The sequence below is a fragment of the Staurois parvus genome, unplaced genomic scaffold, assembly GCF_062004578.1.
Source record: "Staurois parvus isolate SC_StPar_1 unplaced genomic scaffold, SC_StPar_1.0 ptg001869l, whole genome shotgun sequence".
Taxonomy (NCBI): domain Eukaryota; kingdom Metazoa; phylum Chordata; class Amphibia; order Anura; family Ranidae; genus Staurois; species Staurois parvus.
Genome location: NW_028319665.1, coordinates 287,488 through 305,614, shown reverse-complemented (window position 1 = coordinate 305,614; position 18,127 = coordinate 287,488). Strand labels below are relative to the sequence as shown.

The 18,127-nt window shown below is 47.2% G+C and overlaps 4 pseudogenes; all 4 read right to left on the bottom strand.

Moving 5' to 3' along the window:
* Positions 1-142: 142 nt before the first annotated feature.
* Positions 143-10,273, bottom strand: LOC149433978 (caM kinase-like vesicle-associated protein pseudogene; annotated as a pseudogene).
* Position 10,274: 1 nt separating this feature from the next.
* On the bottom strand, positions 10,275-10,896 carry LOC149433977 (caM kinase-like vesicle-associated protein pseudogene; annotated as a pseudogene).
* Positions 10,897-11,846: 950 nt separating this feature from the next.
* Positions 11,847-12,870, bottom strand: LOC149433976 (caM kinase-like vesicle-associated protein pseudogene; annotated as a pseudogene).
* A 4,015-nt stretch (positions 12,871-16,885) lies between these two features.
* On the bottom strand, positions 16,886-17,884 carry LOC149433975 (caM kinase-like vesicle-associated protein pseudogene; annotated as a pseudogene).
* Positions 17,885-18,127: the final 243 nt, after the last annotated feature.

Genomic DNA, 18,127 nt, shown 5'->3' with positions numbered 1-18,127 from the left:
GGGGTTAATGACGGTATGCTCTGCGGTGATTAGAGTTTTATGGCGGTTAAGCTGGTCCTCACCTGGTGCTGTCCAGGGGAGGAGCTGAGCAGGGATGGTGTTTCTTCAGCTGGGCTGCTGGCAGGTGACAGTGCGGGGGTAGTCAGTTCTGGCGTCCGCTCGCTTTCCATGGATGGAGAAGTTGTCTTGACTCGGTCTGCTCAAGTGCTCTCAGGCGCTTCATCATGGTGGTCACCCCCACAGCTTTCTTCCATTTGCTTTCGCAAAATTCTTCTGAAGCTGCACACAGACTCCATCTTTAATGTTTTTTTATCGGATGTTCGTTCCCTGAAATCCTCCGCTTTCACCCTCTGTTCCTGGTCCACCTCTATCAGACAGAACACCACATCTTTGGCTGCTAGAGAAATATCATCCCAATATGGAGAGTCAAACTAATCACCATGTAGAATCTTTTGGAACGGATTCTTGTCATGACTCATGACTTTTTTTTTTTTTTTTTTTCGGTAATTGTCTATCTCATCATAGAACGGAGGGTTCCCAGAGTGTAGTGTACAAAATAACTCCGATGGCCCAGCAGTCAACAGGCCGACCATATCGCTGGCATGCGACTACCTCTGGGGCCAGGTACTCGGGTGTGCCACAAGGCTCTTTTGAGGCTTGTCTCCAAGTTTGCCAAATGCAAGTCACTGATGACTATTTTGGAATTCTTCAAACGTTTATAATACAACAAATTCTCCAACTTGAGGCTCCTGTGCACAATACACAGTGAGTGAAGATAGGCCACAACCTCCTGGATCTGCCGAATGACGTTACTTGTATCCTTCTGTGAGTAATAACCCTGATCCAGGATACAATCAAACGTTTCCTGGCCTTAAGCTAGCTCCAGAAAGATGAAATATTCCTTTTTTGTCTCAAACACACTGACCAGCTGCAGGATGTTGGGGTGCTTCACTATTTTGATCTAATTTTTGGCCGCCTTCCAGACTTTGCACCCATTTCTCTTCAGGAAATGTTTTTGCAGGTGTAGTTTTCCTGATTATTTGTCTTTTGTCTCTCCTTCTTGATAAGCTGGCCAAAGTCATGTTTGTGGCTGACTTCTGTGGGTTGATTGTAATTAGAGATGAGCGAATTATTCAAAAATTCGATTCAGCTGATTCGGCGAATTCGTGGAAAAAAATCGATTCGAGTCGAATATATTCGCTGCGAATTTAACTTATAAAAGGGTGTTTCTAGGCTTCAGAGAGCCTTTATATTAGTGCTGAACACTGTACCTTTAATTTAAATGCCCTTGGAGTCTGCTGGGGAAGAGAAATAATACTGTCAGGCAGTATGACATGCAGATGAGTGCCGTCGATCTTGGAATCACCGCACACTTCACTAATTTGGGCAGTCACGGGGCCAAAACCAGAGTGTGGAGCCACAGTGTGGCGGTGGAGGCAGCAGCAATGGGAGGCCATACAGCAACCTATGACAAAATGGAACCCACCAGCAGTGTGAGGAGACCTGAAAGTGGCACATGGCAGAGTGTGGCGATGGAGACAGCAGCAATGGGAGGCCGTACAGGGACCCATGAGACACTCTGGACCTGGCAGCAGCATGAGGAGGCGGTACAGGGGCCCATGGCAGATTACGGGCCTGGCAGCAGCAATGGGAGGCACGTAATCTGCCAGCACCCTATGACAAAATGGAACCCACCAGCAGTGTGAGGAGACCTGAAAGTGGCACATGTTTGGGGCATGATTCATGGCGGATTTAGTCAGTTGTGTCAGGAACTGGTGGTTTGAAATCCAGACTAATCCACGCCTGATTCATTTTCACAAACGTGAGTCTCTCCACACTTTGGGTGGACAGTCGTGTCCTCCGGAGTTACAATACCTCCTGCCGCACTAAACACGCGCTCCGATGCCACGCTACTGGCCGGGCATGACAGCCTTTCAAGGGCAAATTCAGCTAGTTGGGGCCAAAGGTCAGGTTTCATTGCCCAGTAGTCAAGGGGATTGTCTACCTCGGTTGGCAGGGTGCTGTCCAAGTAGGCCCAAGCCTGTTGTTTGAGGTCCTGCTCCAGGTCCACCTGATGCTGCTGCGGCTGGTTAGTAGTTTCCTCACTGCGCTGGTGAAGAAAGCTACTCATCGACTGCAGACTGAGGCAGCCGCTGCTGGTGGAGCTGCCACTGCTCCTACCACCCCACCCCTCTCCTGCTGCCATGGCAGCGGAACGCGAGCGCACAGGGCCCACAGTGTCTGAGGATGGACGTTGGCGCACAAAGGCAGAGACCAACTGACTACATAGGTGGTTTTTATAGTACGTTATTTTGGCCTCCCTCTCAGCAGGTGTGAAAAAGGCCACCATTTTTGAACGGTAGCGAGGGTCCAACAAGGTGGACAGCCAAAAGTCATCCCTCTGTCTGATTATTATTCGGCTGTCGCTACGCAAGCAACCGAGCATGCTATGGGCCATTTGTGCCAAGGAATGCGAGGGACTCCCTGCCTCCATCTCCACAGCATACTGCCACGGTGCGTCTGGGTCCTCTGTCTCCTCCTCCTCCTCCTCCTCCTCCTCTCCCAGATGCTCCTGCTCCTCCATTCCTGTCCGCTGAGTGGAAAAACCACCCATTTCACTCAATAATTCCTGAGCACCAATGTCCTCCTCTACCTCCTCCTCTTCTTCCTGTCCTGCCCCCACAGGGGTCATGTGGCATTGAGATCTGTGCGCCACGTCTACCGCACCCTGACCGGCCATTGTTAACAGCATTTGTTCCAGGACGTGCAACAGAGGAATGACGTCGTTCATCCCATAGTCCTGCCGACTCACGAATAGCGTGGCCTCCTCAAAGGGCCTGAGCAAGCGGCAGGTGTCACGCATGAGCTGCCAATGGCTGACATCTAAGTTACACAGGGAGTACCTTTTTATCCGCTTGTAACATCAGGAAATTGGTGATGGCCTTTCGCTGTTCGTAAAGGCGGTCTAACATGTGTAGGGTTGAATTCCACCTTGTTGCAACGTCGCAGATCAGGCGATGATGTGGAATTCCGTTCTGCCGCTGCAGCTCAAGGAGGGTGTGCTTTGCGGTGTAGGAATGGCTGAAATGCATGCAAAGTTTATGTGACCTTTTAAGGATGTCTTGCAGTGGGATGGTGGATTTTAGGAACCGCTTGACAACCAGATTGAACACGTGAGCCATGCATGGCGCATGGCACAACCTTCCTTGACGCAGAGCAGACACCATGTTCTTTCCGTTGTCGGTCAACATGGTTCCGATTTTCAGTTTGCGCGGAGACAGCCATCTGTCGATTTTTCTCTGTTCGTTACACTGAGAAGTTCCTCCCCTGTGTGACTACGTTCGCCAAGGCATACCAGGTGCAGCACAGCGTGACACCATTGCGCCCTGCACATGTGATATGCCGGTCGGGTAATGGGACTTGGCACGGGGGTGGCGGCTGAGGACACGGCGGAAGAAGAGGTGGTAGAGGCGGACATCTTTGCCGGACCAAGGACGTGCAAACGTGGAGGCAAAAGCGTCGTGACCTGTCCAAGTTGCTGGTGCGGCTGTGCCGGCACCACGTTCACCCAGTGGGCCGTAAATGACATGTACTGTCCCTGACCGTAGTTACAGCTCCACACGTCGGCGCTGCCGTGCACTTTGGCAGAGACCGACATGCTCAAAGACTGGCCCACCATCTCTTCTACATGTGAATGCAGGGCTGGCACTGCCGGCTTGGCACTCTCCACCGTGGCGCGGCACAAGCCATCATTTCTCGGAAAGGTGCTGAGTCCACCACTTGGAAAGGGAGGGACTGCAGCACCAGCAACTTGGACAGGAGGACGTTCAGCTTCTGCACCGTCGGGTGCGTGCTCGCAAACTGTTGTCTCTTGGAAACTGATTCCAAGAAAGACTGCTGACGGAATCCGTGAAGAGGAGTAGCAGGAGAAGGAGCATCTGAACGAGCGGAAGATGCCAACGAGCGACAACTCCCCTCAGCAGAGGTGTTGGAGCCTTGACTGGCTGATAGAGGGCGATTGACGTCGGGTGACGGAGCAAGTAACGGAGCAGGTGATGGAGCGGGGGCTGGGGCAGGCAGAACCACCGTATCTTTATCACGGTTTTCCCAGGCCACCAAATGGCGACGCTGCATATGCTGACGCAACGCTGTAGTCCCAACATGGGCCCCCTGGCCACGCTTGACTTTCTGGCCACGCTTGACTTTCTGGCCACGCTTGACTTTCTGGCCACGCTTGACTTTCTGGCCACGCTTGACTTTCTGGCCACGCTTGACTTTCTGGCCACGCTTGACTTTCTGGCCACGCTTGACTTTCTGGCCACATAGTCGACATACGGCTACGTTTTACTTCCTCGGGCGGCTTGACGAAAAATTGCCACACCGCCGAGTAGGAAACTTTGCCCCCGCTACTCCTCACTGGCTGACTGCTACTTCCTTCGTGCGCACCGGCATCACTACTGGCCGTGGTGGTAGGCTGCAGTGGAGCTGGTGCTCTACTCCGTGGCCGTTTGCCTCCACTGACACTGCTGCGACCCTGCTGCCTCCTGGGCAACCCACCGACTGTTTCGCTCACTGCCAAGCTGCCACCCTCTTCTCCTGATGATGCGGAAGCAATAGCCTGATGACGACGAGGCTGCCAAGTGCGATCAACCTCCTCATCATCATCAATTAGGGTCTCCGCCTCACTACTAGCCCCCTCGGCTGCGTGTGGGTCAGGAGACAGACCTGTCTCTAGACCGGCTACCGAGCCACTCTCCTCGCCAGTACATCTTCGCCTGGCTGCTGAAGAGGCGGATGTCTCCCCCCATTCCTGACCGCCCTCTGTTAGCTCTTCCTCACTGTACAGTGGGGCTGAGCCCACAGCATGCGATACTTCGCTTGGTGAGGGAACAGCAAAGGACAGGGGCAGGTAGAGGACACGTGATTTCAGTGGGCTTGCTCCCGGGCCATGCCAACTAATGGTTGTGTCTGACGTACCCACCGACCGTTGGCTGTAGGTGTCAGAGGTGACCTGGGAAGAGGAAGACGACCGAGCCAACCAATCGATGACGGCAGGGTTGTCGGTGGAGACACGACCGCTGGATGACACCGGGAGCACTGGCCTCTGGCTGCGACTAGTGCTGCCTCGACCCCTTCCTCTGCTGCCACGTCTGCTCGCTCCTAAAACATTGCCTCCTCTGCCACTCCTCTGCATGTTGTCTGACATACTCTTTTTAATTCAACGATTCTGTGTCCCTGAGTACCGATTCTGTCCTGTCCCTGAGTAACGATTGTCCTGTCCCTGAGTAACGATTCTGTGTCCCTAAAGTCTCTGTGGCCCTAACTCTGTCCCTGCATACACACAGGTCTGTCTCTCTTGAATGACCGGAGGCTAATGGAGAATTCTAAGATGGCCGCGATTTATAGCTCCACCACTACACAGTGCTGGCTGCTGATTGGCTAATGCGATCACATGTCTTGAATGCATTATGGGTCAGCGCGCCTTGTCTGCGCGCCTTCCCAGAGATCCCCGCTCCGTCGCCACACATGTCGCCCGCCATTTTAGGAAAAATTCGATTCGCGCACCCGAAGTTTGCTAAATTTCGGATTCGGCGCGAATCGAATTTTTCCTAATCTTCGAAATGAATTCCACTTCGCCAAGTTCGATTCGCTCATCTCTAATTGTAATCCTTTTTGTCACCTAACGTTACACATCTAAACTGCATTACTTGCCTTAGTGTCGTGGGGTCGGTTCTGGGAAGAATGGCTGAATGTGGTGATGCTGTGCTGACCCTGATCGGCCGATGTCTCCACTGATCCTGCGATCAGGACCAATCCTGCTGGTTATTTTTTCATTTTTTTTTTATTGGGACAAGCACCAGGTTTATTGAAAGCAAAGCATACCACACACGGTAAAGGTCTGTACATTGTGCCCCGATAGGAAAAAGGAGGGGGGCAACCAGCCTGAATCATCTGCCCCAGGCAGGGGTAAATACAGGGTTGAAGAAGAGGAAAGAAGCCCAGCCATAAAGTGGACCTGTATAATCACTAGTAAGGGGTACATTTTTTTACTTTATTGATTATAATACAATCTTAGAAATGAAGGAGGTGTTACTGGGGGGTGGCCAGAGAGACTATCCAAGGCTCTCTTTAGAAAAGTTTTTCTGCAGGAAATATTTAGGTAGTATTAGCAGCACAGAAAAGCATTAGCTGGCGATGACAGGTCCGCTTTAGCTGTGGTGATGTAGAAAGGTGGAATGGAGTTATGACGAAGTGGAGGATGGACATGGTGGTGATCTTTACACTTAGCTCAGCTATCAGCGTGTGGGCGGGAAGGGGAAAGGAATGATCTAACAGTGCAGTTGATCTCCAGCAACTAAAGGGTTAAAGAATATTGCTTGACCATAGTGGTGGAAGGGTTAATGGGGCGCAGCGATGGGAGGTCAGCAATTCTAGAAGGACGGTAGTGGCATGTCTTCACCACCATTTGCTGCTGACCCATCTGGAGGAAAATGTTAATGACTTGCAAAGAGGCCCATCGCGGTGAAGGGAGAGGAAGGGTTAATGACTGTATGCTCTGCGGTGATTAGGGTTATGGCGGTTAAGCTGGTCCTCACCCGGTATTGTCCTGGGGAGGGGCTGGGCAGGGATGGTGTTTCTTCAGCTGGGGTGCTGGCAGGTGTCGGTGCGGGGTAGTCAGTTCTGGCGTCCATCTCCATCCATGGAAAGCGAGTGTTGTCTTTTGACTCAGTCTGCTCAAGTGCTTCATCATGGCTGTCACCCCCACAGTTTTTCTTCCGTTTGCTCGATCGGTCTTCTGTGTTTACCAAAACAGTCCCTAACAGTGCGTATAGTACAACCCACATAGAAGCCCCTAGGGACCCGTGAGACCGTAGATGACATCTGAGAAACATAAATAGAATTCTCAGTTAAGTAAAGTTTTCCAGTACTATCTTGAAAATGCTTTTGTCTGGGATTCACACATGGGCACATCTTACACTGAGTTTTCTCACACTAGTACAGTCTGTTTTAATTGGCAGAAAGTCACCAAAAATGACAAGTGGACTTTCTTGGTACTATAAGCTTGCTGGGGGCTATGCTGTTAAAATTGGGCGCTCCTTCTCAGACAAGCTAATGTTAAGGAAGGAATGGTCCTGATTTGGGATATTTTTGTAGCATTATCCTGTGGCATAAAATGATCCTCTCCCTGTAATGTGAATAATACCGGGTGTTGAATTTAATGTCAAACCTATCCGAATGATCTGATTTGGAACTCTTAGGCTGTGTGGAAGACTATTCATAAACCTGTTGAATTAGATGGGGGTAAAGGCCTTTTTTCTAATCCTCTTCCTCTCAAAATAAAATAAGCCCCTGCAAGAAATAGTCTTCATCCAAGGTACAGTTTACAGAATCCAGTGAATTGGCCCTTTGGGAACGTTCTTTATCCAAGCTGGATAGAGGCAACTATGATGGTACAGGTATGAATTACCTGATGCAGGCTTGAAGTGAATTTTGGAGATAATAGAACCATCCTTGGATCTAAAAATACCAAGTGGAGCTGGACATGTGTGAAAGACGCCCAATTCATTGTCTTTAGAGTACTCTACAATGAAACTGGAGGAGAGCCATTCTTTGGTTGTATTGGCCATAAAAAATCTACATGGGCAGCAAAAGGGTTGTTTTTCCAGTTAAAGAGCTCCTTCCACCAACCCATGGATAAGGCGCAAAAGACGTGTCATTGGTGCCCGTATCTGTAGAGTTGTGCTCCAGGCAAACGTTTAGTGCCTTCCATGATGAACTGGTCCTGGGAAGGATGGAGATAGGTTTAAGCAACCAAAAAGTGACCTAGGGCTGTGATGCCAACCTTATGTGGTATTGGTGTGTGTAAAGAATTTACATCCAATGAAAACCAATAACATCTCCCAATGGTAATGTCAGAGTACATCAAGGAGTTGTAATGAATAATGTATAATGGTAAGGACTGAACAGTAGACTGTAGAAAATCAATACATTGTGATAACCCATGAGCAATACTCTCGATGGAGGCCACGATTAGCCTTCCTGGAGGAAAATAGAATGTTTGTGTATTTTGGAAGATAGTAAAAGTGTTTGATGCTTGAAGTAGTCCCTGCACAGAAAAGAATATTCCCTTGTGTTAACATTGACTACCCCAGTTTCTAAGACTTTTGAGCTCCTCGTTTGGGTATTTGCTCAAGGGGTCCTTTGGTGAGTTTGAGATAATTGGTTTGGTCAGAAGCTGGTATGCTTCAGAGATTTAATAAGATTTGTCTTGTAGAACAATGCCACCCCCCCCCCCTTTTATCTGCCTGCCTTAGGACTAACTCTTGGTTGTGAGCTGAGCTTTCTTTAAGAAATGTGAGGTTCAAGATGGAATCTTGGCAAAAATGAGGTGGAGTATAATTTTAAGGACATCTGAGTCAATTTGATAAAATGTTTTCCATGTATGATCCCTTAGCATATGTGGGGTAAAAAGTAGTTGGTCGTAAATCAGTATACATCATAGGAATGTGTAAGGGATCAAAACAGTCAGGTGAAGAGGACAGTCTTCCAGTGTATTCATACCATAATTCCCTTAATATCTCAAGTGCTGTAAGGTCTTCCTGCTCCCAGTGGACCAATGACCAATCTGGTGTGGAGCTGTGGTTAGGTATCTTCTGGGATGCAAGTTCTGTAATGAGAGAATCCTTTGAAAGCGAGTTTGTGAACAAACTTATGAATCCCTTTTTTTAAGATGAAATTGGTTCGGATGTTTGTGGGGGTAAAGTGTTTTTTTTTTTTTTTGTTTTCCCCATCAGGCAGCAAGGTTGGGTTAGCTCTAAAAGAAAATGATTCTCTAAGGTAGAAAGGGAAAGATCTTGTAGTAATGGGGGCATGGTACTGCTGAAACTGTCTCAATCCACCGTGTTTAGTGGATAAATCAGTCGGAGGAGGGGTGCGCTGCGCACCACAGAAGGCACAAAATGTGCTCCTAAAAAGGAACAGGCTGGGTGGCGTGCATGTACATGATCCAGCTTTTTGTGTCACCTACCCACAATAAATGCACTGTGGGAAGGCGGCAAGCAATACTTTTTTTTTTTTTTTTGGGGGGGGAGAGAAGCAGCACAATTATTGAAAGAAAAGCATACAAAACACGGGGTAAAGGTCTGCACATTATGTGCCCCCATAGAAAGGAAATAAATGGGGCAACCAGCCTGAATCATCAGCCCCAGGCAAGGGTATATACAGGGTTCAAAAAGAGTAAAGAAGCCTTCCCGTGTATATACAAGATTCTTCCCAGCTGCAAAGCGGACCTGTATACTCACTAGTAAGTGGGACCTCTAATTATCTTAGGAAGGAGGTGTAACTGGGGGGTGGCCAGAGAGAAGCCTATCCAAGGCTCTTATAAAAGTTTCTGCAGGAAATATTTAGGTCGTTTTTAGCACATAAAAGCATTAGCTGGTGATGACAGGTCTGCTTTAGCACCGGTGGTGCAGAAAGGTGGAATGGAGTTATGACAGTGAAGGATGGACATGGTCGGAATCTTTACATTTAGTCCAGCAGCTATTGGGAGAATGAGGAGGGGAGGGGAATGCTCTAACAATGCAGTAGATCTCTAGCAACTAAAGGGTTAGAGTAATGCTGGACCATAGTGGATGAAAGGGTTAATGGAGCGATGGGAGGTCAGCGCTGCTGTTTTTCTAGCGGGACAGTAGTGGCATGTCTGCTCCACCATCTGCTGACCCATGTGGTGGAGGAAAATGTTAATGACATGGCAGAGAGGCCCGTCGCGGTGGAGGGAAAAGGGTTAATGACGGTATGCTCTGCGGTGAATAGGGTTATGGTGATTAAGCTGGTCCTCATCCCTGCCTTCAGAGGAGGGGCTGAGCGGGGATGACTTTTCTTCAGCTGGGGTTCTGGCAGAGTAACGGTGTGGGGGTGGTCGGGCCTGGTGTCTGCTCGCTGTCCATGGATGGAGATGGGGTCTTGGACTCTGTCCTGGTGCTTACAGGCGCATCATCATGGTGGTCACCTTTCTTCCATTTGGCCTTCGAAGTTCTAACTCTGCACACACGTTCCATCCTTGATGTTTTTATCTTAGGCCACGTTCCCTGAAATCCATTAATGGCTAATGGCGTCCGACGCGGTCACCCTCTGGTCCTGGTCCACCTCCATCAGACGGGACTCCAAATGTTTTGGCTGCTAGAGAAATATCATCCCAATATGGAGAGTCAAACTAATCACCATGTAGAATCTTTTGGAATGGATTCTTGTCATGACTTTTGTTTTCCTCCATCTCATCGTAGAACGGAGGGTTCCCAGAGTGTAGTGTACAAAACTCCGATGGCCCAGCAGTCAATAGGCCGATCATATCGCTGACATGCGACTACCTCTGGGGCCAGGTACGCAGGTGTGCCACAAGGCTCTTTTAAAGCTTGTCTCCAAGTTTGCCAAATGCAAGTCACTGATGACTATTTTGGATTTCTTCAAACGTTTATAATACAACAAATTCTCCAACTTGAGGCTCCTGTGCACAATACACAGTGAGTGAAGATAGGCCACAACCTCCTGGATCTGCCAAATGACGTTACTTGTGTCCTTCTGTGAGTAATAACCCTTATCCAGGATACAATCAAACGTTTCCTGGCCTTAAGCTAGCTCCAGAAAGATGAAATATTCCTTTTTTGTCTCAAACACACTGATCAGCTGCAGGATGTTAGGGTGCTTCACTATTTTGATGTTGATCTAAGTTTTGGCCGCCTTCCGGACTTTGCACCCATCTCTCTTCAGGAAACATTTTGCAGGTGTAGTTTTCCTGATTTGTCTTTGGTTCCTCTGGCCAAAGTCATGTTTGTCGCTGACTTCTGTGGGTTGATTGTAATCCTTTTTGTCACCTAACGTTACACATCTAAACTGCATTACTTGCCTTAGTGTCGTGGGGTCGGTGCCAGGAATGGCTGAATGTGGTGATGCTGTGCTGACCCTGATCGGCCGATGTCTCCACTCATCCTGCAATCAGGACCAATCCTGGTTATTTTTTCATTTTTTTTTTTATTGGGACAAGCACCAGGTTTATTGAAAGCAAAGCATACCACACACGTGGTAAAGGTCTGTACATTATGTGTCCCGATAGGAAAAAGGGGGGCAACCAGCCTGAATCATCTGCCCCAGGCAGGGGTAAATACAGGGTTAAAGAGGAAAGAAGCCCAGCCATAAAGTGGACCTGTATAATCACTAGTAAGGGGTACCTTTTTTTTAAATTGATTATAATACAATCTTGGAAAGGAAGGAGGTGTTACGGGGGGGGGGGGGGGCAGAGAGAAGACTATCCAAGGCTCTCTTTAGAAAAGTTTCTGCAGGAAATATTTAGGTAGTATTAGAAGCACAGAAAAGCATTAGCTGGTGATGACAGGTCCGCTTTTAGCTGTGGTGATGTAGAAAGGTGGAATGGAGATATGACGAAGTGGAGGATGGACATGGTGGTGATCTTTACGCTTCAGCTATCAGCGTGTGGGGGGGGAAGGGGAGGAGAATGATCTAACAGTGCAGTTGATCTCTAGCAACTAAAGGGTTAAAGAATATTGCTTAACCATAGTGGTGGAAGGGTTAATGAGGCGCAGCGATGGGAGGTAATCGATTTTCTAGCAGGACGGTAGTGGCATGTCTGCACCACCATTTGCTGCTGACGCATCTGGAGGAAAATGTTAATGACTTGCAAAGAGGCCCATCGCGGTGAAGGGAGAGGAAGGGTTAATGACTGTATGCTCTGCGGTGAATAGGGTTATGGCGGTTAAGCTGGTCCTCGCCCGGTGCTGTCCAGGGGAGGGGCTGAGCAGGGATGGTGTTTCTTCAGCTGGGGTGCCGGCAGGTCACGGTGCGGGGGTAGTCAGTTCTGGCGTCCGCTCGCTTTCCATGGATGGAGACGTTGTCTTTGACTCGGTTTGCTCAAGTGCTCTCAGGCACTTCATCATGGTGGTCACCCCCACAGTTTTCTTTCATTTGCTTTCGCAAAATTCTTCTTAAGCTGCACACAGACTCCATCTTTAATGTTTTTATCGGATGTTCGTTCCCTGAAATCCTCCGCTTTCGCCCTCTGGTCCTGCTCCACCTCTATCAGACAGAACACCAAATCTTTGGCTGCTATAGAAATATCATCCCAATATGGAGAGTCAAACTAATCACCATGTAGAATCTTTTGGAACGGATTCTTGTCATGACTCCTTTTTTTTTTTTTTTTTTTTTTTTGGTAATTGTCCTCCATCTCATCATAGAATGGAGGGTTCCCAGAGTGTAGTGTACAAAATAACTCCGATGGCCCAGCAGTCAACAGGCCGATCATATCGCTGGCATGCGACTACCTCTGGGGCCAGGTACTCAGGTGTGCCACAAGGCTCTTTTGAGGCTTGTCTCAGTTTGCCAAATGCAAGTCACTGATGACGATTTTGGAATTCTTCAAACGTTTATAATACAACAAATTCTCCAACTTGAGGCTCCTGTGCACAATACACAGTGAAGATAGGCCACAACCTCCTGGATCTGCCGAATGACGTTACTTGTGTCCTTCTGTGAGTAATAACCCTTATTTAGGATACAGTCAAACATTTCCTGGCCTTAAGCTAGCTCCAGAAAGGTGAAATATTCCTTTTTTGTCTCAAACACACTGACCAGCTGCAGGATGTTGGGGTGCTTCACTAATTTGATCTAATTTCTGGCCGCCTTCCGGACTTTGCACCCATCTCTCTTCAGGAAATGTTTTTGCAGGTGTAGTTTTCCTGATTATTTGTCTTTTGTCTCTCCTTCTTGATAAGCTGGCCAAAGTCATGTTTGTGGCTGACTTCTGTGGGTTGATTGTAATCCTTTTTTGTCACCTAACGTTACACATCTAAACTGCATTACTTGCCTTAGTGTCGTGGGGTCGGTTCTGGGAAGAATGGCTGAATGTGGTGATGCTGTGCTGACCCTGATTGGCCGATGTCTCCACTCATCCTGCGATCAGGACCAATCCTGCTGGTTATTTTTTTCATTTTTTTTTTTATTGGGACAAGCACCAGGTTTATTGAAAGCAAAGCATACCACACACGTGGTAAAGGTCTGTACATTGTGCCCCAATAGGAAAAAGGAGGGGGGCAACCAGCCTGAATCATATGCCCCAGGCAGGGGTAAATACAGGGTTGAAGAAGAGGAAAGAAGCCCAGCCATAAAGTGGACCTGTATAATCACTAGTAAGGGGGACCTTTTTTTACTTATTGATTATAATACAATCTTAGAAAGGAGGTGTTACTGGGGGGGGGGGGGGGGCAGAGAGAAGACTATCCAAGGCTCTCTTTAGAAAATTTTCTGCAGGAAATATTTAGGTAGTATTAGCAGCACAGAAAAGCATTAGCTGGTGATGACAGGTCCGTTTGTAGCGATGTAGAAAGGTGGAATGGAGATATGAAGTAGAGGATGGACAATGGTGGTGGTCTTTACAATTAGTTCAGTAGCTATCAGAGTGTGGGGGGGGGAGGGGAGGGGAATGATCCAACAGTGCAGTTTCTCTAGCAGCTAAAGGGTTAAAGAATAATGCTTGACCGTAGCGGTGGAAGGGTTAATAGGGCGTAGCGATGGGAGGTCAGCGATTTTTTTTTTTTATTTTTTTTTTATTTTTTTTTTTCAATCGGTCGTCTGTGTTTACCAAAACAGGCCCTAACAGTGCGTATAGTACAACCCACATAGAACCCCCTAGGGACCCGTGAGACCGTAGGTGACATCTGAGAAACAAAAAAAAATAGAATTCTCAATTGGGTAAAGTTTTCCAGTACTATCTTGAAAATGCTTTTGTCTGGGATTCACACATGGGCACATCTTACACTGGGTTTTCTCACACTAGTACAGTCCGTTTAATTGGCAGAAAGTTGCCAAAATTGACAAGTGGACTTTCTTGGTACTGTAAGCTTGCTGGGGGCTATGCTGTTAATATTGGGCGCTGTTTTCAGACAAGCTAATGTTTCTTAAGGAAGGAATGGTCCTGATTTGGGATCTTTGTAGCATGCTCCTGTGGCATATAATTATCCCCTCCCTGTAATGTGAATAATACTTGGTGTTGAATTTAATGTCAAACCTATCCAAATGATCTGATTTGGAACTCTTAGGGTGTATGGAAGACTATTCATAAACCTGTTGAATTAGATGGGTGTAAAGGCCTTTTTTTCTAATCCTCTTCCCCTCAAAATAAAATAAGCCTCTGCAAGAAAGTCTTCATCCAAGGTACAGTTTTTACAGAATCTAGTGAATTGGCATTTGGGAACATTCTTTATCCAAGCTGGATAGAGGCAACTATGATGGTACAGGTATGAATTACCTGATGCAGGCTTGAAGTGAATTTTGGAGACAATAGAACCATCCTTGGATCTAAAAATACCAAAGACGTGGAGCTGGACATGTGTGAAAGACGCCCAATTCATTGTCTTTAGAGTACTCTACAATGAAACTGGAGGAGAGCCATTCTTTGGTTGTATTGGCCATAAAAAATTACATGGGCAGAAAAAGGGTTGTTTCTCCAGATACGGAGCTCCTTCCACCAACCCATGGATAAGGTTGGTGTAACAGGGCGCAAAAGACGTGTCATTGGTGGTGCCCGTATCTGGAGAGTTGTGCTCCAGGCAAACGTTTAGTGCCTGCCATGATTAACTGGACCTGGGAAGGATGGAGATAGGTTTAAGGAACCAAAAAGTGACCTAGGGCTGTGATGCCAACCTTATGTGGTATTGGTGTATATAAAGAATTTACATCCAATGAAAACCAACAGAACGTCTCCCAATGGTAATGTCAGAGTACATCAAGGAGTTGTAATGAATAATGTAAAATGGTAAGGACTGAACAGTAGACTGTAGAAAATCAATACATTGTGATAACCCATGGGCGATACTCTCGATGGAGGCCACGATTGGCCTTCCTGGAGGAAAAAATAGAATTTTGTGTATTTTGGAAGATAGTAAAAGTATGGATGCTTGAAGTAGTCCCTGCACGGAAAAGAATATTCCCTTGTGTTAACATTGACTACCCCAGTTTCTAATAGACTTTTGAGCTCCCTGTTGGGTATTTGCTCAAGGGGTCCTTTGGTGAGTTTGAGATAATTGGTTTGGTCAGAAGCTGGTATGCTTCAGAGATGTAATATTATTTGTCTTGTAGAACAATGCCACCCCCCCTTATCTGCCTGCCTTGGGACTATCTCTTGGTTGTGAGCTGAGCTTTCTTCTCTAAGAATGTGAGTTAAAGATGGAATCTTGGAAAAGGAATGAGGTGGAGTATAATTTTAAGGACGTCTGAAAGTCAATTTGATAAAATTTTTTCCATGTACGATCCCTTAGCATATGTGGGGTAAAAAGTAGTTGGTCGTAAATCAGTATACATCATAGGAATGTGTAAGGGATCAAAACAGTCAGGTGAAGAGGACAGTCTCCCAGTGGATTCATACCATAATTCCCTTAATATCTCAAGTGCTGTAAGGTCTTCCTGCTCCCAGTGGACCAATGACCAATCCTGGTGCGGGGCCGTGGTTAGGCGTCTTCTGGTAAGCAAGTTCTGTAATGAGAGAATCATTTTAAAGTGAGTTTGTGAACAAACTTATGAATCCTTTTTAAGGTGAAATTAGTTGGGATATTTGTGGGGGTAAAGTTTTTGTTTTTTTTATCTAGGGTGTGTGGTAATCGGGTGCTTTTTACATTTCCTCACTTCTTCTGCCTCTTCTTTTTTTTCTTTTCCCCATCAGGCAGCAAGGTTGGGTTAGCTCTAAAAGAAAATTGATTCTCTAAGGTAGAAAGGGAAAGATCTTGTAGTAATGGGGGCATGGTACTGCTGAAATTTTGGCTCAATCCACCGTGTTTAGTGGATAAATAAGTCGGAGGAGGGGTGCGCTGCGCACCACAGAAGGCACACAATGTGCTCCTAAAAAGGAACAAAAGCTGGATCATGTACATGCACGTCATCCAGCCTGTCACCTACCCACAATAAATGCACTGTGGGCGGGCGGCAAGCAATACGTTTTTTTTTTTTTTGTGTTTTTTTTTTTTTTTTTTTTTTTTTTGGGGGGGGAGAAGAAGCAGCACAGTTATTGAAAGGAAAAGCATACAAAACACGGGGTAAAGGTCTGTACATTATGTGCCCCCATAGAAAGGAAATAAAAGGGGCAACCAGCCTGAATCATCAGCCCCAGGCAAGGGTAAATACAGGGTTCAAAAAGAGTAAAGAAGCCTTCCCGTGTATATACAAGATTCCTCCCAGCTGCAAAGCAGACCTGTATACTCACTAGTAAGTGGGACCTCTAATTATCTTAGGAAGGAGGTGTAACTGGGGGGTGGCCAGAGAGAAGCCTATCCAAGGCTCTTATAAGAGTTTCTGCAGGAAATCTTTAGGTAGTTTTTAGCACATAAAAGCATTAGCTGGTGATGACAGGTCTGCTTTAGCGCCGGTGGTGCAGAAAGGTGGAATGGAGTTATGACAAAGTGGAGGATGGACATGGTCGGAATCTTTACATTTAGTCCAGCAGCTATTGGGAGAATGAGGAGGGGAGGGGAATGTTCTAACAATGCAGTAGATCTCTAGCAACTAAAGGGTTAAAGATTAATGCTGGACCGTAGTGGATGAAAGGGTTAATGGGGCGATGCGAGGTCAGCGCTGCTGTTTCTCTAGCGGGACAGTAGTGGCGTGTCTGCTCCACCATCTGCTGACCCATCTGGTGGAGGAAAATGTTAATGACATGATGGCAGAGGCCCGTCGCGGTGGAGGGAAAGGGTTAATGACGGTATGCTCTGCGGTGAATAGGGTTATGGTGATTAAGCTGGTCCTCATCCCTGCCTTCAGGGGAGGGGCTGAGCGGGGATGACTTTTCTTCAGCTGGGGTTCTGGCAGAGTAACGGTGTGGGGGTGGTCAGGCCTGGTGTCTGCTCGCTGTCCATGGATAGAGATGGGGTCTTGGACTCTGTCCTGGTGCTTACAGGCGCATCATCATGGTGGTCACCTTTCTTCCATTTGACCTTTTGAAGTTCTAACTCTGCACACACATTCCATCCTTGATGTTTTTATCTTAGGCCGCGTTCCCTGAAATCCATTAATGGCTAATGGCGTCCAACGCTGTCGCCCTCTGGTCCTGGTCCACCTCCATCAGACAAGACTCCAAATGTTTGGCTGCTAGAGAAATATCATCCCAATATGGAGAGTCAAACTAATCACCATGTAGCATCTTTTGGAACGGATTCTTGTCATGACTTTGTTTTCCTCCATCTCATCATAGAATGGAGGGTTCCCAGAGTGTAGTGTACAAAATAACTCCGATGGCCCAGCAGTCAACAGGCCGATCATATCACTGACATGCGACTACCTCTGGGGCCAGGTACTCAGGTGTGCCACAAGGCTCTTTGATGAGGCTTGTCTCTAAGTTTGCCAAATGCAAGTCAATGATGACTATTTTGGAATTCTTCAAACGTTTATAATACAACAAATTCTCCAACTTGAGGCTCCTGTGCACAATACACAGTGAAGATAGGCCACAACCTCCTGGATCTGCCGAATGACGTTACTTGTGTCCTTCTGTGAGTAATAACCCTAATCCAGGATACAGTCAAACATTTCCTGGCCTTAAGCTAGCTCCAGAAAGGTGAAATATTCCTTTTTTGTCTCAAACACATCGACTGACCAGCTGCAGGATGTTGGGGTGCTTCACTATTTTGATGTTGATCTAACTTCTGGCCGCCTTCCGGACTTTGCACCCATCTCTCTTCAGGAAATGTTTTTGCAGGTGTAGTTTTCCTGATTATTTGTCTTTTGTCTCTCCTTCTTGATAAGCTGGCCAAAGTCATGTTTGTTGCTGACTTCTGTGGGTTGATTGTAATCCTTTTTTGTCACCTAACGTCACACATCTAAACTGCATTACTTGCCTTAGTGTCGTGGGGTCGGTGCCGGGAAGAATGGCTGAATGTGGTGATGCTGTGCTGACCCTGATTGGCCGATGTCTCCACTCATCCTGCGATCAGGACCAATCCTGCTGGTTATTTTTTCATTTTTTTTTTTATTGGGACAAGCACCAGGTTTATTGAAAGCAAAGCATACCACACACGGTAAAGGTCTGTACATTGTGCCCTGATAGGAAAGAGGGGGGCAACCAGCCTGAATC